Below are 12598 nucleotides of genomic sequence, written 5' to 3' on the forward strand. Positions count from 1 at the left end.
TTTGCAGGGAAACACAGATAAGAGATGAGGAATCGCTTTCAAATTTGCTTAAAAAGCATAGGGCACTGCTTTTTTTTTTTTTTTTTTTTTTTTAAAGGGGAAAAAGAAAGAAAGGAAAAACAAAACAACAAAACCCACCAAATCCAGGTATCCTCAATTTCCTTTACTTCTTATTTTGTTCTCAGAAAAATCTCCTTGACTTTTGGCCCTTTCCACAGCATGACCCACTGGCTTCCAAAAGGGAACCACAAAAGCTTCGGCACAGCCTGTCTGTGCTCACAGTGGGCAGGGTGGGCACCTCAGGGCCGTGCTGCTAGGGTGCACACTGCAGGTCTCTGTCAAACTTCTTCCCTGCTCAGTGCTGTAAAGAAGGGCAGGGAGACACAGTCCCATACAGGGCTGCACGCTGGAGGGCTGGTGTCCATGAATCACAGAATCACTGAACAGCTTGGGTTGGAAGGGACCTCACAGCCCACGCTGCCCCAACCCCTGCCGTGGGCAGGGCTGCCCCCCACCAGCTCAGGCTGCCTAGGGCCCCATCCAACCTGGCCTCGAGTGCCTCCAGGAATGAGGCACCACAGCTTCTCTGGGCAGCTGTGCCAGCGCCTCACCACCCTCTGTGTAAAGAAATTATGAGTTATGGTGCCAATATTTGTCACTGGGGGAGTGGAGGAAATGATAGTTCTATGAACCATAACTTTTGTGCTAGGAAAAAAAAAAAAAAAGAGAGAAAAAAAAAAAAGAGGAAAAGAATGTACAACTCTGTGCTTCTGGCTCAGTATTGCACTTGATGTGCAGGTCCACCCCATACCAGCGAAGCATTTAAGCAGAGCAGTATAAACATATGCTTATATTTCACTAGCAGGAAATTTAAGTCAACGTCTATCTCCATAAAGTCAGTCCTCAAAGAATCAGGGACCATATCAGCATTGTAATTGAACTAAAATAATCCTAAGCTTCCTCTAAAAGCACATAGCTTTAACCTGTCACATCAAATGAGAATTATGCACATAAACTATAATCTTTCTGTTCCCTTAGTCATCAGAGCGTAGATAAAGTGAAAAAGAAAAAAAGCACAGATACAGCTCAGCTGCAAAGGAGGAGGTGGGGCACACAGAGAGGGACACTGTGTTTGAAAATGGAGTATTTCTGCTGCCAAATCAGATTCACCTGTGTGCAGCTCATAGCTGGACACTGGGGCTCAAAGAGCTTGGCTTTATATCATCACCTCCTCCAACAGGTGCTGTAGATTGGAAGTGGCCCTCATAAGTGACAGCATATATAATCACATGGAAAATCATTGAGTTGTAAGGCAGGCAGAGAGGAGGCTGAGCTGCAGTCACTCACCAAAAATGCTGTTGTTTGGGGCGGGGTTAGGTTCACTGTGCTTTCCTGTGGTGCTGGGTTCTTTTAACGTTACAAATAATGTGAATAGGAGCTACATCCCTGGGCTATGCTGATAAAATGGGTGAAGGTGGAAGAGCTGTTCTGAAAAGAGCTGCAGGTGGGGGATCTGCAGGCTGCACACCTGGGGTAGGTGCTGGGTATCACTGTGGTGTTACCACCTGGTTGCACTGGGAGTGTCAAGGCTGTCCACTTCACAGAAAGTTCTATCCACCTGTCTAAAGCCTATTTAATCTACCCTCACCCCTTTCTTTGTTCTGTCTGCTCCACGACCAACTGCTGACAGAACCCGAAGCAGCTCACCAGCTGAGGACAGTCAAAGCTGTGCCTTTTGCTCACATGTCCCTGGGTGGAATCTGACCATGGACATCACTCACGGCTGCTGCCTGCACTCAGCTTGTGTCTCACTCAGAGATACAGCCCATCTCTGACAAGAATTCCAGCATGATGTAAAGTCTCACTAACACAAAGACCTTTTCCTCCTGCTGATAAGCAGCTATCCATCCAAAGCATGGAGCTTTTTTTGCCCTGTTTCTTGCTATGTTTTGTTGGCTGGGGACTTCATCCTGCTTTTTATCCCTCAATAAGCAGATATAGGCTGCAATTAAGATGCCTCTTGATTTTCTTTTGAATAAGCTGCCCAATTTATTTTTTTTTTCTGCTGTCTTCATTTATAGTAGACAAGGACTGTATCTGATGAGCATCCAGCAGAACAGGAGGCTGCAAGGTCCTGGATGTGGTACAGAGAATCGGCTTCTTCGTGACAGAACAAGAAGTAACAAATCTAAACTAAAAGGGGAGATTTAGATTAGATATTAGGAAAAAGAATATTTCCTAGGAGGGTGGTGAGGCGCTGGCACAGCTGCCCAGAGAAGCTGTGGTGCCCCATCCCTGGAGGCGCTCAAGGCCAGGTTGGATGGGGCCCTGGGCAGCCTGAGCTGGTGGGGGGCAGCCCTGCCCACAGCAGGGGTTGGTGCAGTGTGAATTTTGAGGTCCCTTCCAACCCAAATCTTTCTATGGTTCTGTGATTCTATGGCTCATTAGCCATAAGGTCTTGGGCTGTGTTTTACTTCCCTTCTGGGCTTTTCCAGAGACACATCCAGGGATGCCACACAGCTCTAGGAGTCTGCAATCCTCTGAGTCCTCTGATGAGCTCTTTTTCAGAGCTGGCTCACAGCAGGCTGAGCACCAGTTTACAACAGGGATGATAAACAAGCCCCATGCTCCTGGTCTTTGGCTCCAGGTCAGGAATAAGGGAATCATTTTTTTCACCACTCCTCACTGCATGATTGATGGGAAGTATATGGAGTAGCATGTACTTTGCTCATATGCCTTGATTTTCCTGTGGGAAGGAATTTCTGTTCAAAGGCACATCACCTGACCTGGGGCACATGTAAGGGGTTTGCTTTTGTTCTGCACCAGAAGTTATGGCTCAGTCACAAGATGGATTTCTGTGCGCCCACCACCTGCCTTTGGTCTCATCCTTGCCAGGGAAGTATTCCCTTTTGTCACAGCCTTGCAGACATCCAGGAGGTCAACAGGATGCAGATCCCTGCAGGATATGTGCCCCTTGAGCAGCATTATCAGGAGGCAGGCGTAGGCATATTGACAGTGCACAGGAAGCACAGGCTGAATGGCACAGTGGGGCTCCTGGCCTTGAAGAGGTGCTGGCAGACACCTTCCATGCAGCAGCCCAGCAGTTACAGAGCAGCCTCAGAAACAGAAACCAAAATGCCATGTCTCTGGGACCAGTTGCATCTCCCATATGACACAGTCACTGTCAAAAGGTATCAGAGAGGACAAAGCAAAGGAGTGGAGTCCTGTGAGGGGGAACACAGCATGCTTGCACAAGGAAACAGTTTTTTAAAAGGCACACCCACCCTAAGGAAAAATGCATATCTCTAGGCAGATATGTACATGGGCTTGATCTAACTTCAGTCTTTCTCCTTCTCCCCTTATGACACCTTGTTTATTGTGCACTTGCCAGCAGGCCAGGCAAAGATGCGATCTCAGGGAAACAATGATTGAAAAGCAGGTTTAGCATCGCTACTGCTCCCCCCCACCAACCCATCCACCTGCAAGCATTTGCTATTCACTGATCGATCTGAGCACTGTTACACAGCTCGAGACGAAGGGTTTGGTAGAACTTAACTGCAGTGCCAGAAAACCAGCCCTTCATCTGTGGTTCTGACTAATGGGTCCCTCTGCGCTATTGAGTGTAATGTGCCTTTTGGTTTATTTATTATCAGCATCTTCCTGCGCTGGGCTGGCAAGGGAGCAAGTGGCGATGGGAAGGACTCCAAATAGCATATTTTTGATCTGGCTGGGGGCTGTCAACAAAATGGTTCATTTGGATTAAAACCAAGAACACCAAAGCTTTCAAATTTGAGGAAAGGAGGAATGGAGGAGGGGGGGGGGGGGAAGGGGGGGGAAGAAGGGATGAAGGGGGGAGAAGGGGAGGAAGGGAGGAGAGGGGAAGAAAGGGGAGGAAGGGAGGAAGGAACTATATTCTTTTCTTTGTCTCTCTTCTGCTTTTTAAAGAAACAGGAACAGCTTGGGAACTGAGTGTTACTTAGAGCCAGCCATAGTATGTGGTATTGTTCAACAAGCTTGAAGCTCACCCATAGATCAGGTGTTTTGTTAGAGGCTGTTTTAGTTCAAGACCAGGGCTGCTTTGGAAAAAGCAGTGGGGCACTGCAGTGTCAGCAGAAATAGCTCCCACAGCATATACCTGGAACAAAGAGCTCCAAATTCAGTTGAACGCAACAACCTTACGTGCTGTCAGACCTGGCAATGGTATAAAATGGGATGCAATGGAAATCTGGCACAATATTACCTTCAAAGAGGTTGAAATCCAGACACAAGTTCTCCTAAATTCTCAACACGAACAAAGTCATTTTTGACATCATCCCACTTTGAAAAGTTCCCATGTAGTTTAAAGCAGGATTTTGAGAAGTGAAAGATGTTTATCTCCAAAGGAAAAAAGGCCATTCGGTGAATGTTTATTTCTTTCAAATCCTGGACTGGGTGTACAAAGCACTGCCACATTACCAACTGAAATCAAATGCTAACTTTCACCTACTTTTTTTCAGGGAAACCTTGTTAATCAGCACTGCTCTCATCCAACCATCAGCAGGTCTGCTCTGCTGCACTCTGACCCTTTCTGTTACCCAAGAGAGGTATTATTCACAGAGATTTAGATATTTCTACCTAAAAAAATTAGGTAAAAAAACATTTTTTTACGTTGTTTTTATTTTCCAGATAAATGAAGACAACTATTGCTAGATCGATAGGTATCCATCTTCCCTATGATTCCCAATAATCTAACTGAAAGGAGGTTGTGGTGAGGTGGGGGTTGGCCTGTTCTGCCAGGTAGCAGCGAAAGGACAAGAGCAAATGTTGCACAAGTTGCACCAGGAGAGGTTCTGATTGGATGTTAGGAAAAACTTCTCAGCAAGAGCAGTGAGGCAGGGCACAAGCTGCCCAGGGAGATGGTGGAGTCACCGTCCCTGGAGGTGTTCAAGAGCCGTGTGGATGTGGCACTGAGGAGCATGGTCTATAGCAGTCACAGGCACGGGCTGATGGTTGGACTTGATAATCTTATTGGTCTTTCCAACCTTTATGAATCTATGAACTCACACCTTAAGCTTCCTACATCAACAGCTTCTAACTTTTCCTCTTTTTTGCTAGATAGACTCTTACAGAACATGAAGAAGGCAATGGGTGCACTGTGTCTGTCCTTTACAAGGCAGTGGAGTGCTCCTTCCTCCTCTTGAGGTGTAGCAGATACTTCTGTCATTTTTATGTGCTGGGTTGTCAATTAAGAGCACCTGCTTCTGATGAGAAGAACGTCACAGATGAAAATGACTCACTTGGGAGAGGAAAGCAGCAGGACTGTTCACTGGCATTGTGATTGAAAAGAGGTTTTGCAGTGTAACAAAATTTGATGACATGAATTGTTGTTTACTGCATGGAGTTTGGGGTAAGTCAGGTGACTTGGGAAGACCTCCTGTTGGGTCCTGTGGATCAGAAGGAATCCCTTGCTTCCTAAACTCCTGCTTAGAGGAGCCTGAGTGCAGCTGGACCCAATCTTAGTCTCAGACTTTGTCAACAGTCTGTATCTAAAACAACAGATGGATTAGGTGTGGACTCAGCCTTGGTGAGGCCACACTTTGAGTACTGTGTTCAGTTTTGGGCCCCTTGTTAAAAGAAGGGCATGGAGGCCCTGAAGCATTTCCAAGGAAGGGCTACGAAGGTGTCTGAAGGACAAGTCTGATGGGGAGGGAACTGGGCTGTGGGAACTGGGATTGTTCAGTCAGGAAAAGAAGAGCTGTCAGCCTGTAGCACAGTGCCGTGAAACACAGAGCAGAAGTAAATGGACCTGGCTTTGTGTTCTCGTGCCCACTTAATCCACTCTCTGCTCTTTCTCCTTGATTCAGGAAATGGAATTGTAATTAAGAAGGAAAAAAGCTCTTCATCTGGAAGCAGTCCTCTTGTTAACAACTGTGAAACAGAGCCCCTTAACATCTCGCTCCATCCATTAACACACAGGTGCTGGCTCCCAGCTCTGCCTGCCAAGGGCATTCATCCACCCACAGCTCCCAAAGACATAAGCTCCTTCTGGTAAGGGTATTTCAAATATTCAGGGTAATTCAGCATGTCTAACTTGCATTTTCCCACTCCCCATGTGCCAGTTCTTGTATTGCCCGTTTAACTAGAGCCTTCTGCAGCACAAAACAGCTCCTGGCCAGAGGAAGGTTGTCAGTGTGAGGCTGCTCAGATGGAGAAACTTCATAATTCTGGCCGTGGGACCACTGAGAGAAACGAAAATCTTAAGCAGCAGTATGGGGCTTGCAGTATCAAACCACAAGATCGGAGACAGTGGTATCTTAAGGTTTCCACTCAAAGCACTGCACTGGAATGCTTTTATTTCCATCCAACCCCTAAGCAATATGTGCATGGTGTTGCATTTGTACTTCTGGAGGCAACTGTGAAGCCATGCTACTGGATACTGTAGGAAAAGACACTTGTGGTTAAAGAATTGAAAGTAAAAAACTAATACACATTCATAGATGTCTAAGAAGACTTTTAATGGATGAATACTTAAATGTAGATAGCTCAGCAATTTTAAATAGTGATACACTGCACTTTTCTGCTATATTTTGAATGTTAAGCCATACCCTCTGCAATGCTCTTAGTACATTAACATGCAATTACTTGCTTAACATCACCTGCCACTTTTTGCCCCACTTTGCAAGGCAGTTGTTACATCCTCCATTGCTACCCTGAACAAAGCAACAAACATCCCTCCACCATCTACTTCCTTATTTCCTTTGGCACCAACAAAATATCCCCACATGAGTCAACAAGCTTTCATAACACCACCATAAACCACAAAATAAGACAAGCAAAACAAGGGCTCCAGGCAGCCCCAAGTACTCACAGATTCTGGACACAGCAACAGTGAGCAGACCATTGGCTTTGGAGGTAAGAAACTGATCTCTAAGTGATGGTGCAAGAACAAATGCTCTGCTCCTCTTACATCAGGCGTTGGAATCACAACATGCAGCCTGAGGTGTGTCTTTTAAGAACTGCTGATCTTCACCTTGAGCATGGGTGTTAGACACCTTGCAGACACAAGGCAGGCCCCTCTGTACCCTAACAGGGCTCCAGCACCTTGCCTAGTGTTATTACTATGCATGTTTCTGAAGCCCACTCACTGACACTGATGGAGATCAAGTGTCTGCCAGGCCCTCGAGCTGTTTGAACGCTAATGACAAGGCTCTGAAGCATGCCTTCAAGGTACTGTGCACCAAGGTATCTGTGGTTTTAGCATGAGTCTCTTGGGAGAAGATGTTGATGCTGACATTAAGAAAGCAACAGTCAGACTGAGAGCACAAAAAGAGAGCAAACTTATTGCCAGCAGTGGTGGAGCAGAGCACACTGCTGAGGACGCTCAGTTTGGTTAAACTCGCATTCTCAAGCACCTGTAGTACAAAGGCAGCACTACTGACAGGTAGCAGATTGCCACCCATGAAATCCATGTGCTCAAAGGGAGTTCCCTGCTACCTTGCAATGTTCTGCCAAGCATTGGCTCTCCCACTACAGGAAAAAGCTATACAGCAGCATAAAGGAGACATCCCATTGCTCATGCTTGTGTCTCACTAGCTGCTTCTTCCTTTCATAGAAACATCGAATCACGAAATCAGTAAGTTTGGAAAAGACCTCTAAGATCACCTAGTCCAACTGTCAGCCCTCCCCCCCCCATACCCACTGACTATGTGCAACATCCACGCGGTTCTTGAACATCACCAGGGATGGTGACTTCACCACGTCCCTGGGCAGCCTGTGCCACTGCATCACTGCTCTTTCTGAGAAAAAACATTTCCTAATCCAACTCCCCCTCATGCAACATGCCATTCCCTCTCATCCTATCACTGCTACCTGGGAGAAGAGGCCAACCCCCACATCACCACAGCCTCCTTTCAGGAGCTTGTAGAGAGTGATAAGGTCTCCCCTGAGCCTCCTCTTCTCCAGACTGAAGAACCCCAGTTCACTCAGCTGCTTCCCATCAGACTTGTGCTTCAGGCCCCTCACAGCTTTGACGCTCTTCCCTGGACACACTCCAGGTCCTCAGTGTCTTTCTTGTAGTGAGGGACTTTCAGGTGAGGGGTATTTCCAAGTTCTGGAAATATTCATGCTGTTTTTCATCACCTTAGGCAGCCTGTCCTTGTGTGTTCAGTACACATAGCCATAAGCCAATCATACCACTCCTTGCTTTACTTCTCATGCAGTTCCTTGTGGTACGTAATTATGGTATGCATACTATACGCATATGGTACGCATTACATATGGTAATTGTGGTACGCATTATGCTCCATGTACATGTGCTGATCGTCTGTATTTTCCCTTTCTCATGCATCAAATTTCTTCGCCAGACCCATCCTTCATTCCTGGCCCAAAACAACTCTGAACGTCCACCATGTTGCTGGAGTGAACCACCACTCCATCATCACGTAAACTGGGCAATGCAAGCCCCAGGTATCTGGAGCAGCTTTCCCCTGATCTTTCAGTGTGACTTCATCCTTTTGGGCCAGGGGCTCAGCCACCACTCAGTACCCAAATGAAATCCTGCTGCAGCCTCATTCAACATTACTTGGTATGCACTGCGCTTCTGAAAATAGCTCCTGAACACATTCTCTCATCACATGTCTCCTTGCTACTGCTGCATCGTGTTACAGCTCCTCAGGCTTCACAACGAACCCATGCACACAGGCTCATACAAGTGTCCCAGGAGGACAGGCACTCAGATTCAAGTAGAAACTCCTGTTTGTCTTCAAAGCATGTGATGCTGGTTCTTTACACTGTCAAATTTCTGCTCACTTGCATCCTTCCAGGGCCATTTCCTGGCCCACTGTCCTGTTTTCTGCACAGGCAGCACTCCCAGCTCCTTGCCCATGCTGAGCTTCATCAGCCTGTGCCAGGCATCCGTTAAGCACAGTTCCCAAAACTGATCCCTGCAGAGTGCTGCCACCTCAGCCTCTTCTTGTCCACCCCCTCTGCTCCTGGGCAGCAGATTTTGGCTGCCTGGGACCCTCAGTCTTGTTGGAGCCGTTTCCTGCAGCTGATGCAGGCATCTGCAACAGAACATACTGGTGCTTCGCTGAAACCAGTTCCAGGCTGCCCAAAGGCTGGGCATCATTTTTCATCACTGCCTCTAGCTTTCATCATAATCCAATTAGGAGCACATGGACGCCAGTACCAGACCCACTTAAGTTGTCTGTACTTAACATTAATGCAGCGTACTGCATCATTAAAATCCAGCAATCTTGCAACTCTTGTGGAAAAGTACTACAGCACACAAAAAGCCAAGAATCCTCTAACACCCTGTGCTCCATTTCTGACTGCTGGCATCACTCATGTAGAATAGCCAGCAGCTGCTTCTCAGCTAGGTCTGGAGTGGGATGCTGGAAGAGGCAAGTCTGCTTTGTTTGTTTGGAGCTTATTGTGTAGGTAATTCACAATGAAAAAAAAAATCCCTGTAGTGGAGGGGAGGGAAATACAGACCCAGCAACAAGTAAGAAGGCCACTCGTGCTTGGTGTGTGCCTTGGGGCTGCTAACTTTAACAAGGTGGTGGCTCTGAAGGCTAAAGCCAGAAACAGCAGGCATTCTCATGGCACCAGTGCTGCTCTGCTCAGCCCAACCAAGGGCTTGCAGGTGCTGGGTGGTTACTGCTGCAATATTGTAAAGCTTCAAGGTAAAAAAAAGAAATAAAATGCTTCCCTAGTAAGTTGAGAATTCGATTTAACAGGAAAAAGGCATTTGTCCTGATGAAGTCCTCCTGGTCCAAGGAGAACGGGCCTTAAGGGCTCTGCCTGGGCCATTTCCCCCTCCCTGTTGGCCATCCCTCTTGCAGTGCGGCCCACACACTGCTGGCTCATGTCCAGCTTTTTGTCCACCAGGACCCCCAAGTCCTTCTCTGCAGAGCTGCTCTCAAGAATTTCTTCTCCTTGTACTATACTTGGGATTGCCCCAGTCCCAGTGCAATCCCTCACATTTGGCTTTGTTGAACCTCACTAGGTTCACATGGGTCCACCTTTTGAGTTTATCAAGGTCCCTCTGGATGCCCTTCCTTCTGCTATATTCACCTGCACCACTCAGCTTGGTGTCAGCAGCAAACTTGATCCAATTATATATGTCATTGATAAAGATGTTTGAGAGTACTGCTCCCAAGATGGACCCTGGGGGACACTGCTTGTTACCAGCCTCCATCTGCACCTATATAGAACCACTGACCACAGCCCTCTGGCTGCGGCCATCCAACCAATTCCTCATCCACCAGATTGTCCAGCCTTCAAGTCCATATCTCTCCAGTTGAGAAATAAGGATGTGGTGCAGGACCATGTCAAAGGCCATGCCACAAGTCCAGGTAGATGATGTCAGTTTCCTTTCCTTTGTCCACCAATGTCATTGCTCCATTATAGAATATGGATATAATTATATAATATATGATACTATATATTATAAAATGGAAGCTATACTTCCATTTTCTGATCAATGTATTGATGCTTTCATTTTATTCTCATAAATTTTCTACAAGATTATTCTTTTTCTTATCTTTCATGGAGAAAGCAAAGCACAAGGAAGTTAACTGAATAGGCTGTGGTCAAAAATGAGTTTGGACAGGCTGATATCAAAATTCAACTTCTCATACACCTGTTTACACATCAACTGTATTCTTTGCAAAGCATCCTTATTAGAGGATGAAACCTTTCCTCAGTGAATTTGTGGCAACCGTAGAGCAGGTGCAAGGGACCTGTAGTCCCCTGAGTTAACAACCCCAAGGCTCTCTCCATTTTCTAATGACAGATGTCCAAACTGCATGCAAAATCATGGGTGCTGTATTCTGAAGCAGTGGGATACATCCCACGTAATCCACACCTGATTCAGAATCGATTATCCTCGACCTGTGGGCATTAAACACTTCATGCAGCCTCTGCACCTTATTTCCTCATGAGCAAAATGGAGACAGCAGCTCACTAAGGCTGAGAGTCTCAGCTGAGCATTGCTGTTTCTGTGTGCATGACAATGACTTTGCAACTGCAGGAACAGCCCACATTCTTCAACATATTTGACATCAAACCGTATATTTTCAATCTGTCTTCTGAATAAATTAATATGTCGAATTTTCATCTTCCCAGATTGTTTGTCAAGATTATCTCTAGCCTGCTGAGGTTGTCAAAGAATGCAGAAAAGTAGGCTTACCTCCTTTTGCACTGATAATCTCGCAGTACACAGGAAATGATTAGCAAGTCTTATTAGCTGGAAGACAGGTGAACAGACACAGTGGCTAGAAAGATCACCAAAAACAAATGCCAAGGGCTAGTGCCATATTGGCAAAACTGCTGAATAATTTCAGTTCTCTCCAATGAACTGCCTACTGGACCTGATACCTACCCCTCTCCATTTCTAGCAACAGGTTGTAGCCCTGATACTTATTTTCCTGGAAAACTGCCATTGACTCACTCTATCGACTTAGGTATTTTGTGATGTCCCTCGTTTACATTTCAGCAGCCTGTTAAATTTGACCATCTTTTTTTTAAGTGCAACCAGCCACCACCCTCTGACATACATGGATCTGTAGGAAAACACAATGTGAAGCCTTCCTAATTTTAGCTTGTTTTGGCATATTAGGAGTTTCTAACATCAGTCATCAAGAAAAATACTTTACATACCAAAGTGCCACCAAAAGCACTTGCTCCTTTATTTTACTAAGGCTTTAACTAAGCCTTGTGGTGAACTAGAAATGATTTTTCATCCACAGTGCACCTGCAGTCTCAGTTAGCCAACTCTGTTTTCTCTCAGTGAAAAATCAACGATATAATAATGCAGACAGTATGCTTTCAAATGCATCTAATTAATTAGCTGACGTATTTGCGCTACTGCTTTTCATCCTGCCGGAGTCAGAAAAGCTTATTTATTTTCCTAGTAGCAATGAATTACTGCGGAAAGTGTTAAGCTTTTGCAAGCAGAATTAGTGTTATGGTTGAAAACACAGGGCATTCCTATGGAGCAGCAGCTGGCTTTCAGCTAGTTTGTCCTTTGCATACTCACAGCCTCCTTTAGTCTGGAAGAAAAGGTGATCAGTAGACGCCAACAAGTATTATCCCAAAGAAAGCACCAAACATCCATTCAGTAAGTGCAGCTGTACGCAGTCCCATTGGCTTTGTCACCAGGCACTGAGAGTCCTGTGCCACCAGCTGAGGGCAGGTCAGTGCGTCACTCCTGCATGTGAGGCTTAGCATTCCTCACATTCCCTGACCAGCTTGTCAGATTATTCTCTCCTCAAGGAGATGGTTGCCATATTTCTGCCTTAACAAGTAATTCCTGAATACGTGAGATTTGGTGGGTTTGTTTCAAGTCTGAAGCCTTGGGGCCCGCCTGGTGCACTGAGATGCCTGGGCAGAGGAAAACTGGAGCGCGTGGGCCATCAACTGCATGAAGCTCAGGCAACCTGGAGATACACTGAGGCTACCACAAATGGTCAACACAGTCTCACTGCACTGCATTTATCACATTCCCCGAAGTATGGTGTCCTTTCACTCAAAACTACTGCAGCAATTCCTAGCACCTCAATTTGGCTGCCAGTGAGATGGGGAGCATTTTCCCAGGGAAGAGTTTTCACCTACAGGC

Source organism: Lagopus leucura, unplaced genomic scaffold (assembly GCF_019238085.1).
Source record: "Lagopus leucura isolate 7727_CA_CO unplaced genomic scaffold, USGS_WTPT01 Super-Scaffold_100001, whole genome shotgun sequence".
Lineage (NCBI taxonomy): Eukaryota > Metazoa > Chordata > Aves > Galliformes > Phasianidae > Lagopus > Lagopus leucura.